Raw genomic sequence first — 18,511 nt, 5'->3', positions numbered from 1 at the left:
CTCAGGGCCCGTCTGAGGGCCGGCGTGCGGGCAGATTTCGCTCTCTCTGTCGTTAGCCGGGACGAGTGGAAGCAAACGCTCCGGCTCTGCAGAGTTTGTGGGAATTCAAGGCATTCTTGTCTTTGTTTCCCGCCCTGTGCTCCTCCTCAGGGGTTTATGGCGATAGTTCCGGATGGGGCCCCTCGTCGGGTGGCTGAAAACCAGCTTCTAATTTCTATCTAAATCAATAGATGTTTGTGGTTTCTTGTTTACTTCCCCTTTCCATGTAGTTACGTATCCAATTCCCACTCATCCGTTGTGCTAGGTTATATAAGCCAAACCTTTTGAGTGCCGCGCGGTCCTACAAGCGGTCCCCTGGCCATCGGGATGTATGTTCCGCGGCACTTTCTCAATTTAAATTCTTTTTCTCCTGAAAGGGCTGCTGCGTGGAGTGTCAGACGGCGATGCCTCAAACACAGCACTAATGTTTTCCTGAAGTTGGTGGAAGTTCCATGACTGGGCTCGCACTGGTCACTTTCAGTCACGCCATGCCGTCAGTTTCCTGTCACCCTGCGGCTGCTTGGTAAAGCCAAATCCTTCTCCCATTCGCTTATTTCTTGCTTGGACTCCCAACAAAAAGCAAAACCAATTTGTTAAAAGTTTATTTCCTGAACGTCTGAAGTTTCAAATTCGTACTATACTATTTTGTGTGTCATCCCTCAAAAGTGATTTTAGTAAATCCACGCTGCCTTTTATCCCTTTGTTGTTCATTGAATAAGATGTTTTCAGTTAGAGTCTCCTCTGCAAGTTCTTTTGAAGAAGTGCACAGACATTAAAATCACAGGCCCAAACTGCTTCCACCATGGCTTCTTAGAACTTGCTGTTCTCCAGTCCTGTGGTAATGCCTTCAAGTAGGCAAATTTACTTAAAATCTTTTGGATTTGTGCACGTCAGGGCTCTGGAATTGAGAATGCCTGGCTCCTCCAGCTGGACAACAGCAGACTCAGTGAGTTTTCCTCATCATCTGTGAGTTGTGTTCATTTATTATCTTTTACCCTCTTCTGCTTTCTCCTTCTTTTCTTAGACATCCTGTTTTACCCTTTATGTCATAGATTATCATGTTCATCCCTACTGAAAATCAGGTAAGTATTAGTTTAATCTTGTGTGAGTAGCTGTGTTACCTTTATTTTCTCATTCTTGTTTTTACAGTAATCATTTTTTCTTCCTTTTAAAAATAATTATTGTAGTTATGGTACCTTTACAATCTCTGACTTTAGTTTCCTTTCGAGATTCTGACTGCAACTGATTTTTGCCTTATCTGTCCTCAGCTCCTAGGATGTGCTTGAGTTCCTTTTGAGGTTATCTTGCTGTGGCATGCCTGGTCACACACCATCCCAGTGACAAGTCTCTTCTGCTGGGGTGATCTGGCAGCAATGGTAACACAAAACCTCACCATTTATTTGACAGCCCACTGGCAAAATAACAGAAACAAAAAATAACTGGGGAGAAAACCTCTTGAAACATAGAATTTGCATAAGTTTGCATGAAACAAGACAGAAAAATACAAAATTCTGCTTATTATAAAGACCAGCACTTCTGGCAAGGGAGGTTAAATATACATATTGGTTGTTAAATATACATATTTACACATAAATATATATATATATTGGTTGCACTAGATGTGCTCTGTTCCTTGCTGCTGCTGGAGGAAGGAGCAATGCTTGTGGGATGTGCCATGCCAGAGAAGGTCACTAAGGAAGGGATGTGTGGGTAGATGCTGAGCTTGCCCAAAGCCACATGAATGCAGGGTGAAAAGGAAACACAGTCCTGTCATTCTGCATTATTCTGGGTTCACTGAGCATCTTGTTCTGTCAGAAGCCTCAAGGATGGATTAGGAAGCATCCCAGGAATCTGTATTTACAGCAGCTCTATGTGAATGGGACTGAACATCTCATCCAGGTTTGAGTTACAGACATCTGGCAGGACAGAAAATGAACATCTGACAGGAATTAGGACCAATAAGAAATATTTTTGCCTATGAAAACTTTTACTTCTAAAGAGTTTAAATGCAAGATAAGAAGTTTCTATGACAATACTGGCTGAATAGAATAATAAGCATTTTAAAATGGGTAACTACTGTAAAGCAAGTGGTATTTTACTACTCACAGAAACCAAAGCCCCTACGAGAAGACTGTTGGTAATGTCTGCTGGTATTGTAAGATTCTTCTTAGGCTGTGGCTCAGACAAAATGAACTTGGACATGGTTTCCAGGGTGTAAGTTCCAGTAACATCTTCACTCGCCTTCACTTGTGTTTGTGTTGCTTGTTACTGAGAACAGAACCAAGAACGAATTGCTGTTATCTATAAGGCATCAGGTTGTCCTTATCTCTCTGATGCCTTTTCAGATACCAGGGGTCCTACTTTTAGTAGAGCAGGCCAGAGAAAAACAACTGGGATGTTTCAAGACCATCCTGGTCCCACTGTGTCCGCAGTGATGATGATAAGCAAATTAGAACCCTTTTTTTTAATTAAAAAACAGAGTCAGCTTTTAATATGCCAGTACTGATTCACCTTTTAACTTATCTCAGTTACAGAACTGGGAAGGCAGCTGTGATGGCCAAGTTTTCCCTTTTATGTGGCCTTTGTGATCTTATTATCAGCAGTAGATGCTCAGGAGGAAAGCAGTCATCTGGCATGATTGACACTGATTTTCTGCCTCAGAGAGCTTCAATGAGAGAAGGCTCAGAACTGCACAAACAGAATGGGGTGAGCAAATTACAGGCATTTTTCTTGCACTTGGAAGATGGAGGCCAGGTCTGTTTTGATTTCCTGCAAGTGATTGATTGTAGGGATGGGCTGACTTATCTTACATATGTACATAAGAAGTTTTATTCTTCCTGTTCTTTCTCCACTGCTGCCTTTTATCGTGGTGGCAGGAGGTGGTGTTGATAGAGTGATGGGAATGCCAGAAATGTGACAGTGTCTCTCCAGGGAAGCTTGACCTTTCCTCAGCCTGCTTGCCCTCCTTTTCATATTAGTTTTCATAGATTAAACATGAATAATAAAGTAATAGAAGTTGCTGAATGTAAAAACATTAATATTTTTATTGTAGGAGTTAAATGCAGAACCTTTCCACTGGCCTCAGGTGGCATTTGATCAGGATCTGAGTGATAACAGATGGAAACAAATGCCACATTCTTATTAAGCAACGTGCTTGCCTTCAAACTATGAGATACCATTAGACCATTGTCACAAAAATAAAGTTCAGAGACAGTTATACAAGGTGAGTTCAATGTGTACATTTTGCTATTTTCAGTAAAACACAAAATGTTAGTAAATTTCTCTCCATTTTGCTAGTATACAAGAAGTTTTACACAGTGACATTTAATTTCTGCTCTCTGCATTTGCTCAGGTCCTGACCCATAACAGACTGAGTCAAATCTGATGGTGCTGCAGGGGTGAAAAGGGACACCAAACCAGGACCTGCAGGTTTGCTGAGTGGACTTCAGCTCAGCTGGGAAGTTTTCAGTAACCCAAAGCTGCTGGGGATGCTGACCAGCCCTAGAAAGATCAGTGGCATTTCTACCTGACACATGAGGTTTAATTTGCCCTTAAAAATCCTGGGGGCTATTCCATTTATGATCAGTCCTGCCTTTGCTCTGACATCATCAAGGGCTCTGCTTTCATATGGTGTCAGTGTGTGAGGGAACCTGGCACTACACATAGCTACATCATGTTCCAGTCCTGTCTTTCCCTTTGATTTATTCTGAGACCTGAACAATTTCCTCCAGCTTTAATGGCTTCATTTCTCCTTTGTAAAATGTGAAGGTGTTTTATCTACCAACCTGATGGTGGTACTGAAGAGATTTGTTAATTATGAAACATTTCAGCTTTATAAAGCAGCATGAAATTGATGGATGGTATTTTCCTGAACTAGACAGGCCCAGACTCCAAAGTGGAACTGATGCCCTAAGAAAACTAAAAGCTGAAAGATGAGTTTCATCCTGGCTTGCACTAACAAGTATCTCTGCACAAAACTGATTAGCCATGATCCATACACCTCTGGGTGCCTCTCCTTGGCTGCCTCCATGCACATCTAAGGATGCTGGTGTTACAGAGATCCAGGGCTTTTGCTGCTTCACGCCCGTTTTCTTTGCACTGTCATTGTGGGGAAGGGGAGGGGCTAGCTGATGCAATTCTCATTTCCTGGTGTTTACGGCTCTATGTCTCTGCAACCTATTTTTAAATATGTGCAGGAGGGGAATAAATATGGAGAGCTGTGTAAGTAAGAGTCAATTTCTGGAACACCCAGACTTCCACAATGTTTTTTTTTTTAGCTGTTTGGTTTGATTGCAAACTACATTCTAGCTGACATCTTTCAATACCCAGAACTTCCAAGTTATACCAGTTTTTCTTTTCCCTGTAAGAAGTTGATTATGTTTGCAAGTACAGCTGCAGTGAATTATGAATCCAATATAAAGATAGATAAAACTGTATTTTTTTGCAATAGCTTCCTAAATCAACACTCTAGGTAGCTGGACTAAGTAGAACACGTGATTTTGTCTTGTTTCTCTAAGGAAATGAATTTATTCATGAAAGCATGAGTCACCGTGCAGGATTCCAAGCCAAACCCATTCTCTTGATGCAACTCTGGAATCTTACTCATTTACTTAGGAACTGCAGGAAATGGGATGCTCTGATAAGTGACATGCACTTAACTACATAATACTGCCTCCCTTTTGGACAGAGACACTTTTCCAGCATTTCAGATGTTATATATCTGGTTGATGCTCTGTGTGAAAGCAGTTTATGCATTCTCTCCCAACCAAAAATCGAAAAGTTTGTGTCCAAACTTTAATTTCTGTTTATCAGAACTCCAAGTTACATTGCTGAAAAGTCAGCCTCCTACCAGGAAGAAGTTGCTGGGCCATACCAACCACTGCAGGAAGCTTCTCAGCATTACAGACACACAGACTTGGTAGAGGAACCTATACAATAAATGATTATCCCTTCCTTGGAGGAAGAAGATGAAGTTTAACTTGCAGTTCAACAGATGCAGCAATAGAATGGAGAAAGGCAACCAGGTGCTTTCATTTTGGTTCCCACTCTTGGGCCATCCCTGAGGCTCCTTAAGGAGCTGCAGCTGGGCTGGCTGAGCCCAAGGGTAGCAGGCCTGAGGGGTGATGTTGGCTTCTGTTGCAGATCTCAACTCTTCTGCTCTTCTCAGAGGGGAAAAATAGATTCACTGTTTCTGCACAAGGTATTCTTTTAAATATTTTGGTTCTGTGGTGGTGGCAGCTGTTTGCAGCTCTGTAGGTGGATACAGAGCCCTTGGCAAAAGCCATGACTGTGACATGCAGGTGCTGTCCTGAGAGGTTACCAGGCAGAGTTTTAAATGCCATTTATATCCTGTGTGCTGCCAGCAGTGCCCTGTTGTTATATGTATGTTCAAAGTGTGGCTTGTCAGGAAGGGGAGAGTGATTTCTTATCCTTTCCAGGAAAGAGTTGCTTTATAGTCCAAATTTCCTTCCACACCTTTTTAATTTTAAGTGCCTGTGTTTCTTAATCGAAGCATGGTATGTTGCACCATGATTCAGTACCAAAGGTCTGAACTATGGCAGTGATTCCAAGGAGAAATGAAGATGGGGAGAGAGAGGTGCAGCCTCAATTGCTACAGGGCAATGGTCTTTTGGCCCAGCTTGATTATGTAGCTGTAGTGAGATCATGAGTACACTTCAGGCAGGCACCAAGCTGACCATCTCTGTTGGGAGCACAGCTTTGCAGTAGAGGCCCACAGCAGAGAGAGCTCATCAGCTAAAGAGGCAGAATGAACCAGGGGGGTGAAAGTGGTAAAGCAGAACAATTGCCAAATATGGTTCTTGACTTGGCATGCTGTGTTTTCCAAGAATATTACACAAATACCAACCCTTATCTCCATTGATTAATTCAGGGGTTTTATTTATACTCAAGTTTTAAATAGAAAATGAAAGATTGCTGCTTACCTATGGACTGCCAATGAATCGTTTTCACAATGCCATGCTAAGTGTGGCATTTCTGACTTGTGTTCCCTCTGTGCCTGTATTTGGATGAAATTGCACAAATGTTTAGCAAACATTTGCAGGGCACGACCTCATTGTTTTGCAAACTGTGGTGAGTCTCGTTTAAGGAGGAGAATATAACCAAGGGGAGGAAGAGAGAAAGCATGACTTTTAGCTCCTGTGGGGAAATCCTGGTATTACAGAGCCTCGTGGCTCTCTAAGTTGGGCCCTATGCTAAGAGGAGCAGCATGCCTGTGTCCTAAGTGCAAGGTACAAGCATTTCTCACTGACCACCTCAACCCTGTGTTGTTTTTCTCATGGCTCTATGCAAAATCAGTTTTATCCCTAAACCTTATGCAGTTCTGGCCTTAAGAGGCAGTATCTCAGTTCAGGAGCCCTTTAAAAGATGCCATGTGATGCAAATGTGAGATGCTGAGAGACAGTATCATGTGTTCTCTGTGTGTGTGTGTGCACAGAGCTGGATTTCTGGAGGCTGGTCTCCTGAACAGTTCACTCCCTATATATTCTCCACATCTTTTTTGCTAGTTGTACAGCATTTCTGCTTTATGCTTCCTATAGGCTGTGTGTTTGTGTGATATTTAATGCCGTGATGTCAGAAGGGAAAAGATAGCTGCATGCTTTATCTTTTGCTCACTGTGTGAGGGCAAGCAGTGTCTGGAGTGCCAACAGGGCTGTGCCTGGGTCAGCATTAACTCCCTGCCTCATGAGGAGCATTTGGGCAGCTGCTGAGGCAGTGGGGCTTGCCCATCCTTTACTCTCAGCCTCTGGACTGAAATGTTTGCAGCCTGGGCAGTGCCACTTTGCAAAAATGTCAGCATTAGAATTTGAGAGACACAGGGCAGACCAGAGGCCAGGTTTCTGGCTGCTGGGATGTGATGTGATGTATTCATGTGCTCTGACAGATGGAACCAGGACTGTTGCTTTCTTTATGGAGTATCATTCTGTGCCTGTGTTTGGCTGCTAACCCAGCGTTCCTTATTTTTGGATCTCATAAATTCTTTGGGGGTACACATTTTGAAAAGAAATCTGTTTCAATCTGAAACTTTTGGAGCTTCTTCTTCTCCAGGTTTGGACTTGAAAAGTGAAGTCAGTTCAAGGCTATGGTATTCCATAAATTTTGGAAAATTCTGAATTAAGGATATGTCTTTAGTGTTCTGTTTGTATGTTTAGGTGTAATGTTGAGCATGCATTCTTTGGTAATAATCTAAAGCTTCCTTTTAAAATGTGCTCCTTTGCAAACAACATCTGGAGATTTAGAGTCAGTAGTGTGTTAGGTTATGGAGAGAATTAAAATTAAAAAAAAAAAATCTCTGCAATGTTTCATATCTCCTAGGCAGAAGTTACTGAGGGGCATTTGGTTCGGTGCATGACGCCTGTCAGTGTTCTTAGGCACATAAGAGCAGCCAAAAATAGCTCCTTGGAAGGTCAGGGAAGGCATCTTTTCTGCATGTGGGTAGCTTTACTTTTCCATCCTGAAACATCTATATGCCTTAAGGAATGCAAGAAAGAAGGGATGAAAAGAAAATAGAACATCAGGATAGGCTTGGAGGGCAGCCAGAGCCTGTGTGATATGTTCCTATGTTCATGGGGCGCTGTCAGCCTTGGAGTTTGTTTTGTACATGAATTGGAGAAAGCCTGCATTGACCTCTAAACCATGGTTCAGAGACAGAGCGGCCAAATAAAGGCTGGATTCGGTCTCCTCTGTGGGTGAACAGCAGCAAGAGGGACCCTTATGTTTGAAAATGGACCCAGAGGCTCACATCCAAGTGGTTTTAAGCTTCTGACTGAGCCTGGAAGAAATTTCAGCTTGTCAGACTGAGTGTTCTCTTTGGTCTGATGTCTGCATGCTGAGACAGAGTTTACGAGAAGCTTTTGTAGCAAATCCCAAAGTCGGAGTCACCGCAGAGCACGTTAATTATTGAATAGGCGAGGGCTAATGTGAGAGGGAAAGGCTCTGTCGTGCTCTGAGTATTAATCTCCTCCCCCGCCCCTTCCTGCCCAAATCCTCCTGGTTAATCAGGTTATGTTTGCCCTATTTCTCTTGGGGAGCATGCAGAATGCAATGTTGCTGCATGCTGGAGGAAGGGAAGGAGGAGAAGGGCATGCAGGAAGCAAGAGGGGGTAGAGAATGCTTCGGAAATGGAAGCCTCACTCTGACAGGGTTCCCAGGCTCCCATCAGGATGCCTTCAGGTGTGGCATGTCTCTGTGCCCTATCACACTTGCTGACATGCATGGTCTCACATCCCAGGCCGTGTGCCAAAGGACAGTGAAGGGGAACCTGTCTGCCTGTGTTCAGCCTGGAGGCACTGGTGGTCTCTGTGGCCAAGAGCTCCCTTTGCCAGCACCCACCCAAAGCCGGTTTCAGCTGAGAACTCCTGGGGGGGAGTAGCTGATGTTCCTGCAGAGCTCGGGCTGCCTGCCATTAGCCTCAAGTGCAGGTGGTTAATCCAGGGGAGGCAGAGTGTGCTGCTTGCTTCTGGGCTGTCACACAGTCTTTCATTCTTGCTGCACTTATCCCCTCGGGCATGTGGCTGCAAGCCACAAGAAAATAGCACAGATGGACCCGCCGAAGTAAAATGCAGCTGTGATAAGCAGGGAGCCAGCACAGACACAGAGGGCACTGCTGACCTCTCTCCTAGTGAATCTAAGTTTCCTCTTAGTCTGGAAGTCCTGGAGTTTAGCTGTGAGTGTGCTATGATTAAGATAGTTCTTCATATGGGTTTGTGCCTTAGAAATGCTCTTATCTGCTCTCTTAACTGGGAGACTGTGGTCCAAAGCTCTTCTGTGCCCAGTGTCAAAACCCAAAGCTTGCAGCTGAAACTGTTCCAAGAATGTGCAAAATTGGTTATTCTGAAGCCTGGGTCTGATTAGCCTTAGGAGAACCAGGTAAATCTTGATGGAAGAATTACATGCAGTGACTTGAGTGGTTTTGGGACTGTGGCAGACAATTCAGAAGGATGTAGAGCTGCAGGTCTGTATGTGCATTCTATGTCTTGAGGTGAATTTATCCAAAAGCTCAAAGCCAAGCCTTTCTAGACCAAATGACAAAGCTTCAAGGAGTTATATATAACCCTCTGGTCCTGGCTCAGCATCACCTGAATATCAGACCATGCTTGCATTTCACTTGTGCCAGGAAGTGCCATGCCACACAAACATTGCCTAATTCAATTTTGATAAGAAAACATGTGTGCTAATGTCTCTACAAACAATTGGATGGGTGAGGGTATGGGTGTTAGTCTTTGAAATGAGTTTTAATGTCTCTGCCAATTTGAAGCCTTTGTTACAGACTCCTGAAACAGACAAATGGGTCTGCACAAGCCTGAGTTTCTGATCTTTGAGGGAAAATGACATGTTCAAGGGGGGATATATGGTAGACAGCTCGGGAAGGCCATACCTTCCTAGTGCCTCAGCCAGCAGGGTAAGGAAGAGAGCAAGAGGCGGCCAGGAGTTTAGGATAAAAGGAGGCTGTGTCCTCCAAAGCATTGTGAGAGAAACCCCATGGGAATATGCCCCAGCGGAGTTATCCTTTCATTGGGATGAAGTCACAGGATTCCTCTGTCTCCTTTATGTACACTGACTTTTCATAGCGTGATTTTTCCACAGTTCTGGGTTCTGGCTTCTTTGCTTGGATCACAGTGCACTGTTTCTTTGAGAGACATGAGAGACACGGATTATTAGAGGAGGTTTTTAGCACCTCTCCTTGTTCACAGCATGTATCAGTAACATTTCTGTAGCTCTAAACCAGGTGAGTGCTCTAAGGCGTTCTTGCCAAAGCATAAACATTGGCAGATGCAAACCTGAGCCAGTAAATCCCGGAGCTGTAACGTGTTCTCATGATTCCACATGTTCCCCAGCACAGAGCAGCACCAACTGGGTGGCCACAGACCCTGCAAGAATGGAGACAGGCAGGAAATGAACCTCCAGAAGCTATTCCTTGGCAGCAGAGGGCTGTGCTGAAAGGAAGGCACAGCAGCCCTGCGCTGTGGCAGGGACAGAAGTGCCTTCGAGCTGGATGGACATCCCAGCAGCGTGTGCTGGGCTCTTGTTGATGCTTCAATGGCCATGGGCTGGTTGCTCACTGCTGCAGGACCAGCCACCAGCTCTGGTGGCTTTGCTGTGCTTGGGCATCCTCTGTGCATCCTTTTTCCAGCTCTGTGGAGACACTGGGGCGCGGTGCTGCAGGCTGGTTTCACTGCAGCAGGATGCAGCATCCCCGGCCGCAGGAGCAGCACGGAGCGAGGGGAAAGCGCTGATCCACCTTGAGCGTTTTGGATGGATCGGCAGCGGGCAGGAGGCTGCCTCGGCAGCCTGTGCGTGGGAGGGCTGCTGGAGCAGATGGTTGGCATTCCCAGAGCTGCGGGGCTGGCCAGCTCCGGGAGCTGCTGGCTGTGTGCAGGCAGGAGGAGGATGGGCGCAGCGTGGCAGGCTCACCCAAACACGCAGGGGGCTGGGTTGCACCTGGCTGAGCTACAGCATGATCCAAAGAGCACATCTCATAAATTTTCTAGGCTTTTTCTACTCCTCTTTGATACTGACAGGTAAAAGGGTCTCGGTTGCACAAATATATACCCAAATCTCCTTTTCCCCCCTACCTCCCCCACTAGGCTCATAGAATTACGTGACTTCCTTAACAAATCAGAATTTACCACCCGTTGTGCTTCTAATTGCCTTTATGTCTTCTAAAACCTGAATTTCTGTTTCCGAGAATCTTTTTTATGAGTGGGGAACTGTTTGTTTGTTCACCAAGTCCAGGACTCCGGAAAGCGGAGCTGTAAGGAAAGCTGCAGCAGTGGCTCAGCCTGGGTAGCCCTGGAAGGGAGCAGAGAGGAAAAAACCTGCACTGGGAGGGTGAGCCAAGAGGCAGGGCTGGAACAGTGGCCCCATTGTTTGATTTCTGCTGGAGCCCATGGATGTGGCTGCATGTCCCAGGGAGCAGTGTGTTACAAATACATGGTTTGTGGTGTGCACACCAATCAAATCACAAGGTAATTGCTTAATAGAGCTGTGCAAGTAGTGGAGGTTGTGAAATAGGTTGAACAAAAAGAAAAATCAACTCTCTAAAGTTCAAAGCTCTCCTCGTATGATCTAGTTCTAGGAGAGAAAGAAATAGGAAGTTTAGAGATGAAGAAATCATTATCTTGCCGATAGTGAATTTGCTAGGGTCTGTGGCTATACTTGTTTCTGTTTCCAAACAGTGAAGTTTTTAACCACTTAAAAACTTCCACATTGCATTAGGTATCTAATGCAATGAAGGTCTGATTTTGCAGAAAATACTGGTGCAAAACATCTATTAAAGTCAGGGCACTAAAAAAATATATAAATCTTTAGGAACATTGATACAATAGCAGGGGATGAATTTGATCCACAGAGTTCTTCATAAGATCCATAGAGCTGGAGGTCCTTAGCAAATAAAAATATAATTATTTTAATCTGAAATTTCTCATCATTGCCGTGCTGTTCTGCTGAGCACATGACATGGAATTTGGAGAGTGTGGAAGAGAATGTTGGGATTTTAAAATGTACCATATATTAACATGTCAGTTCTTACGTGCCCTTTCATGTGTCCTGCAGAGATCAGGTTATTGGAAATTGAATACTTCATGTCTGGACAGTACTTCCTTTAGATACAGCCTTTCTAAGCTGTGGCACAGTTTCTCTGAAGTTTATTGTCCCCAGATTGACTTAATCTGTCTGGAAACCTCAAGCAGACGGATAAGCTCTTTATTTCATATAAAATCTTGAATGTGGGTGTGTGATCAAGTTGGTAGATGTTTAATATTGGCCAATGTGCTAAATAGTTTGTTCATGTCTAGTACTTATAATAGTACTTATAAAGCTTGCCTGTGATAAAGCAGATCTGAGAAACTCTATGTGTCAAGTGGAAACAAATTTCTTTCCCTATGATTTCTGTCCTTTTGAGGGAGGATGTAACATCTAGCGTCTCTGAAATGAGTATAATCACTGCTATCTCCTTCTGACAAAGAAATACAAGAAACAAAACATGTTTCCCAGCAAGTATTGATAGCCTGCCCAAGTTACCTGAAAATGCCTGTAATCTCAACCTTGTAACTGGACTAAAGATGTCATTAAAGGCCTGCTGTAAAAATAGTTGTGCAAGGCCTTTAATATGAAAATTAGTTTGAACTTTGTGCTGGTCCATTTCCTGACTTTATGTAACTTGCCATTATTACGTGCAAGTAATGGGGAGGAAAAAACCAACATACCCAAAAGTAAGGTCAACCACTGGACTCTGGACTGCTTGATGTAGTGTTTCCACAGATGGAGAAAATACTTCAGGGTTAAAGATTTGCCTTTGCAACCCTTCTGTAAACTGTATGCACCTAAAAAGAGCCTGAGGGCTGGCCTGGGAGATGCTTTTTGTTCAGGTAGCTGTGGCACTTCCACCAGGGTTCTTTCCATAATCAACCAAGAGAAGTAATTCCATGAATTCTTCCTTGGGAAGAGCTGAAATTGGTTTCTCTTCTCCTTAGATGAGTTTTTAGCCACTGTCATTTGGAGACCCTTGGAGATGTGTATGTGGATCTTTGCACACAGAAGACAAGCTTGTTTGACCTGAGAATGTTTGCACATCTCTTGCAATTAACCTGTGGACCCTCAGCAGCCTCAGACTCTGATGCAATCCATGGTTTTATCTTCCCCTAGAGTGAAAAGAACCCAGCTTTCATGAGCTGAAGTTAGTCTACTTCTCATCCACTCAGTCTGCTTCTAGGTATCCTTATATATGTTGTTGGAAGTCAGGAACAATTTAAACAAAATAGCCAATTCCTCCGGGACATCTTGCTGAAAAACAAACCTCTGTCTGTGACCTAGATCCAGTGAAGTTTTGAATTATTTAGATCACATCTTGCAGATGATGCAGGAAACTTGGGTTTGGGAGAATGGTCTTTTAGGTTGAATTAGGTAATGGTCTTTTCTTTACATACCCATTTACATTCGATGCTGACTAGGGTCAGCTGAAGGGCTTTCACCACTGCTGCTGACTTTTTGATTACATAAATATTCTTAACAGCTGGTGGTCACCTTGGGAAATGACAGATCCTAAAGGTTGTCCCTGATCATTTTTTTCCCCCTCATGCTGTTGTTTGGCAGATGCAGATTCCAAAACAGGCTGTGTTTGCAAATGCCAAGGTTTGGGCCCTGTGTTGCCCAGCTGCCCTCCTGCCAAGCAGTGTCAGCAGGGATGGCCCAGGGTCGGATTTTTAAAGTTCCAGTAAGAATTTTAATCCTTCTGCATCCGGTGGGAGTTAGATGCACAAATACTTGCTTATAAATTGCACCAGGTAGCTGGGGGAGCTGCAGACAGAGCCTGGGGCTCTGGCTGACAGCGCTGCCCTCTGGAGATGCCATATGGCTCATGCTGCATCAGGATGTGTGGTGCTCCTGCAAGGCACACACTGCTGCAGCAGGGCAGTTCACCCAGCCCTTTAAAAGTGACAGAGCTATCACCGTGTCAGTCAGCTGAAAGTGAGTAACACGAACTACTTATCTGATTTATTAGCATGAGTTAGTGCAGCTAGACCGGTGCTTCCTGGTGCAGCTGTAGGAAAAAGTTTGGGCAGGAACTTGCCCCGCTGCTGCGGGGAAGAGAAAACAGAAATGTGATAGAGCTGTGAAGCCTTGGAGTTTGGAGCCTGGCTTTTGAGATTAACCTTTAAATGAATCAAAGCCATTTCTTGGTCGAGCAGCAGTGCCTTGGTAGTGAGATTTGCATGGAACTGCGAGCAGCTGTGTCTGCATCAACAACGGTGTGCCATAAAGGGGGCTGGACATTGAGCAAACAGTTGATAGCAAGGGCTTGACATCCTCTTTGTATGTGTGCTGGAGGTTTTACTTCGGGCAAATTCCAGTCTTGTCCTGTGGACTGACACCCGCTGCTGACTGGAGTTCACCTCTGGTTTAGTTTTAGACCCAGAAACCTGCAGTGCTTGCAGACCGCCTCGTCATCTGAACCAAAGCTCAGTCACCACGGCCACTCGGGAGATTTTGCTTTAAGAGTTTGTCTGCGATGCGATTAAAATGCAAATGTAGCTTCACCCGGTGCCCAGGAGCTCGGAGCGGTGTTGTGTAACACAGCAGTGAGTGCTGTAGGGCCGTCTAATTATAGCATCAGATTCTGATCGTGGAGAGCTCGATATTTATCACTCCAAAGGGAGGTGTGGGTGATGTTCGGGGGACAGTAATACTGGAACAATGCGATGAGCTGAGGCAGCAGCGCGGTGCCGGGGCAGGAGGGGTGCCTCCCTGGCAGGCCGGCTGTAGCCTGGCACCCGCGGCTCCTGCTGGCACCGGGCACCGCCGGCTGCGCAGGAAATGGAGCTGTGTTGCATAAAGGGAAGCCACGGCCGTGAGTCAGGGCTGCAAGGGAGAGGCGATCCGGCAGGGAACGAAATGTCGGCGTTCGAATGGAAGGGTTCTGGGCAGGGCTGTGCTGAGCCCTGTAGGATTAACTAGGAGTCTAACTAGGGCAGAAACAACGCTGCTTTCTGCTCGTCTTTCTGAGCTTTTTCTCACTCATGTCTGTGGGTTTTCCTGTAGTGGAAAAAGCATTGGGTAGTTCTAGACATGAATTTTTATACTCCTCCTTTCCTGGGAGATGCAGATTAGCCATGGACTGAACCCAGCTGGCAGAAAATCAGCCCCTGGATTGAAAAGTACAGCTTCTCTATCCAATACTTCTTCCAACACAGGATCTCCTGGGCACAGTCGGGTTTACGGCTGTTGACACTGACACATTGAACCCTTCTGTGGACAAAAATCTCTTGGCACAAAAGGACGAGGTAGAGCCCTCATGCCTGCTGGCAGGGACCTGGTTCTGGCTGCCTGATGCCAGCTGTGTCTGGAGGAGAGCACTGAGCCAAGTCTGAAGTGATAAGAGGCTGCAGAAGGTGCTTTTCTGTGTCCCAGTGCACACACACTCCCAGGAGTGGGGGCTGTGTTTGTGAGTGTCTGTGACAGCTCCGGCTGCACCCAGGCAGGGTCTGTGTGCCAGGTCAGCATTGCTCACCCTTCCCTGCTGTCTCCCTAGGAATCTGCTGTTTCTGAATGTAGGACAGAGCTCCACAGGCCTGTGGCATTCTCTGTGTGGGTACAGGGCACAGCTGCAGGGCACAGGGCCCTGATTTGCACTAGGATGCTGTGGTGTAGTGTAACTTCCCCAGAAGCAGCTCTCCACACTGAGACGTTTCTTCTGGCTGGTCTCCAAGGGTACTGAAACAGTCGCTGACCCCCATGGAGACTGGGCTGTGCCTTTAGGGCACCTCTGCTTCCATCTCAGGTGGCAGGAAAACTTGCTCTTTCTTCTCTGTCTCCAGATACGGAGTCTGGGGATTGGCAGTGCTTTGTCCCAGCTCTCATCCAGCTTGGGCATGACAGGGAGCTCTCAGGGAGGGGTTCAGAGCATGTCTGTGGCCCCAGAAACCAGGCTGCCCACACTAAACAGGGGTGGGGGATTAGGGATCAAGGCTGGGCTCTGCCAGCTATGCGGCCATGGGTGAGGAGGGGAGCAGAGAGGATACAGAGCAGCCATTTCCCTGAGAGTGAGATGTCCCTACCTAGCTGTCTGTCACGATACTTATCTGAGCAGAGCCTGGCAATGGCTGGCACCACTGAATTTGGGGCTGGTATGGAAATGGACACTGCTTTTTTGTGGGCTGGTTTCTTTTCTGCCCCCTCATGTGCTTTGATATGAAGGTGTGTGGCACAGAACCAGCTTGTCAGTGGTATGGCTGGGAAATGAGGTTCAAAGCTGCTCTCATCAGTCTCCTCTCATGAGAGAGTGATCAGCACCAATGAAACTGCTGACAATCTCTGCTTTCCAAATGGGAATGCCTGGGCCTGGCTGAGATCTGGGATCATCCCCTTTTCTAGAACTAAAAGGGTTGCCAGTCTTGTGAGGTGAAATCTAGAAGTTGTGGTATGAAGGGCTTCCTGGAAGGGAGTATGATGAGGAGGGATTTCCTGCCTCCCTGTGGAAAAATTCATCTTCAATCCCTTGTTAGAGATCCTGAATACTTCAGCTGAATAGGACCCTGCTTAAGGATTGGATCACAGCTCTGGCACTGGTTCTGGTTTACCACAGTGGAGTGCTGGTGCTTGCTCAGCATAAAGTCGTGGTTATCACCTGAGAATGGTAGTCACAAAACCGAACAGTAACCCCTGTGTTTGTCTTTGGGCTGTTGTCTGTGTTTGCTTTTGTTAAGGCAAGGTGAGGAGCCGTGCCCAGGGGAGTGCCCAGGGAGAAAGGCTGTTCCATTGCTGCAGCACCCAGAATCCTCACCCAAGACTGAGGTCCCTAAAGAAACATTCCGCTGCCTGCTGTAAAACAGCACAAACCAGTTTGGGAGCTTTGCCTGAAGGGTAAGGGAGGCAGAAGGACCGTGAGGGTGCAATTTCCTGAGCGCTGCAGGGCAAAAGGAAACATTCTGGTTTTGGTGACGTAATGTCTCTGTATAGAGACCTGTCTCCCGTGGTCCCATAGCACGCTGAAGCATTTTGCACAGTGATGTGCTTCATGTGGCCTGGTTTTGCAAACAGGGTGGCAGGTGCTTACCAGCAGAGATACCTGCTGCCTGCTTCTGGCCCAGCAGTCTTTGTCCTGCTGAGTCACACCTGGCAGGGCAGAACACTGATGCCAGCCTTGCTCCGAGTCCCTCGCTGCTGCTGCTGGTTCCCTTCGTGATCAGCTCGTGACCGGAGTGGAGGGAGCCGTGCCCAGGCTCAGGGATTGTCACTTAGGGACCACGTGGCTTTATAGCTCGGCATTCATTTCCTTAACACACTATCTGCAGTTGGGCAAAGGTAGAAATGGAGGGAGTGCTTATGGGGAAGTGGCTGTCGTGGGGCTGTTGAATTGGCACTGTCAATTGCCATCATGGGACACGCTGTATGACAAAGTTCCTGTCAATGCTGTTTTATCTGGATCAGCTGCAGGTGGAGAGGCTGAAGGTGAGGTCAAGGAGGAAGGAATTCCCACCTGAGGCCAACACTCCCTGTGCAGTCCCTGGAGAGAGGCAGCCTCTGCCCCAGAAAGTCTTGTCACCTGTGGCTGATTCCCAAAGTTTTTGAGTCTTGTCTTTTTAGCAGAAGCTTTAGCTTGGGTATGCTCCAATGCTTCCCTCTTTTCTCTTGAACTTGCAGTCGGGGTCCTGTTGAGATGCTGCAGACAAGGCTTAGAGTTTAGAGGATGAAGTGCAGAGCTGTGGGTGCACATGGATTGTGTTGGCAGCAAAGTCCTGGGGAGGTTACACGGAAGGGATCTGGGATTCTCAGGCTGTGAGATGCTTGGCCATGGTGCCCAAGTGTGGTGGAGACAGCATTGTGCCAAAGAGGTGATGGGCTGTGGGTGAGCACACAGGGCAGCAGCTCGCTTGAGGGTGGTACAAGGCAGTGGGGGTGTTAGCAGTGCTTGAGGCTGCTTCTGCTGGGTGCAGGAATTCTAATAAAGTGATGGTTTGTCAGCTTGTGCCTGTGAGTGGACTTAGGAGTGTGGAAGGTGATGCTCTAGAGAACAAAACTGTGTCCAGGTTTATTGGGTATTTGGGGGAAAGCTGCCTTCAGCAGATTCAGATTTAACTTTTGGTTTGTAAGAGCTGTAAGTGAGATAATGAAGCAACAGGATCTTAGCATGCATGAAGGACAGGGTCTAAGTCCAGAACATTGTTTTCCTTGGGGATATGCTGACACCTGAACTACTGCAGTAGTTTGGCTTTTCCACAATGAAGGGACTTTTATGGAGAGAGGATGACCAGAGGGCTGTCAGGAGGGGATGGAAGTGTTCATGGGGGGAAACAGCAGCTGAGAGCATGTGTAAGTGCCAGCAAGGAGCCCAACCTCGGGTGCATTCCTGAAGGCACTTTTCCCATCACTGTGGTGGCACTCTGCCACCCGGCTGTGAGCCCAAAGCTGCCTGAAGAGCAGCACAAAGGAGAGCTGGCACAGCGTGGGCTGGGGGGAGCAGGGTGCAAGTGTACCGAGCTCCCTCACTGAGGGTACCAGGGGTCTGTGGGGCGCTTACTGCCCAGGGCTGGGCACAGGAGTGCCCAGGGGGTGGCTGGCCTCTGGTTCCTTCAGCCAGGTCAGCTGTGCTGGCTGCATCTTGCACCTCTGGGTCTGGTCCCTTCCACCCCAAAAGGGCCCTCACAGAGCACCTTCCATCTAGGATGTAAACAAACTCCCCTGCTGTCAGCAGGGCAAGGGAGATTACAAGATAGACAAGGGCTTGGCTATCTTTTGGGGAGATAATGTGCTCAGAGAGCTGAGAGGAAATGCAGTAGCCTGAAAAACGTGTGGGAGATCAGGTTAGGTAATCTTGTGGCTCCCCAGGCTTTTGAGCTCTGCTGTAGGAACACGTATCCTGGGATCAGTGTTAGACCACCAGTGATGTCCGATTGCTATTCAAAAACTTGCTGTGTCCCATTTGGATTGAGCTCTAGTTCTTGCTGCAGGGAGAGCA

At 46.5% G+C, this 18,511-nt stretch overlaps 1 long non-coding RNA gene across 1 annotated transcript in view; it reads left to right on the top strand.

Moving 5' to 3' along the window:
- Positions 1 to 24: 24 nt before the first annotated feature.
- LOC119701920 overlaps positions 25 to 18,511 on the top strand; it is a 41,478-nt gene continuing 22,991 nt past the window's right edge. The window contains exons 1-4 of the long non-coding RNA XR_005257208.1: positions 25 to 985; positions 1,308 to 1,415; positions 2,568 to 2,745; positions 3,092 to 3,262. This is a non-coding gene — a long non-coding RNA (uncharacterized LOC119701920). The remainder of the gene's footprint in view (positions 986 to 1,307; positions 1,416 to 2,567; positions 2,746 to 3,091; positions 3,263 to 18,511) is intronic.

This window comes from Motacilla alba, chromosome 5, assembly GCF_015832195.1.
Source record: "Motacilla alba alba isolate MOTALB_02 chromosome 5, Motacilla_alba_V1.0_pri, whole genome shotgun sequence".
NCBI lineage: Eukaryota > Metazoa > Chordata > Aves > Passeriformes > Motacillidae > Motacilla > Motacilla alba.
Note: the sequence above shows the minus strand (reverse complement) of the source record. Positions and strands in the feature narration are given on the sequence as shown.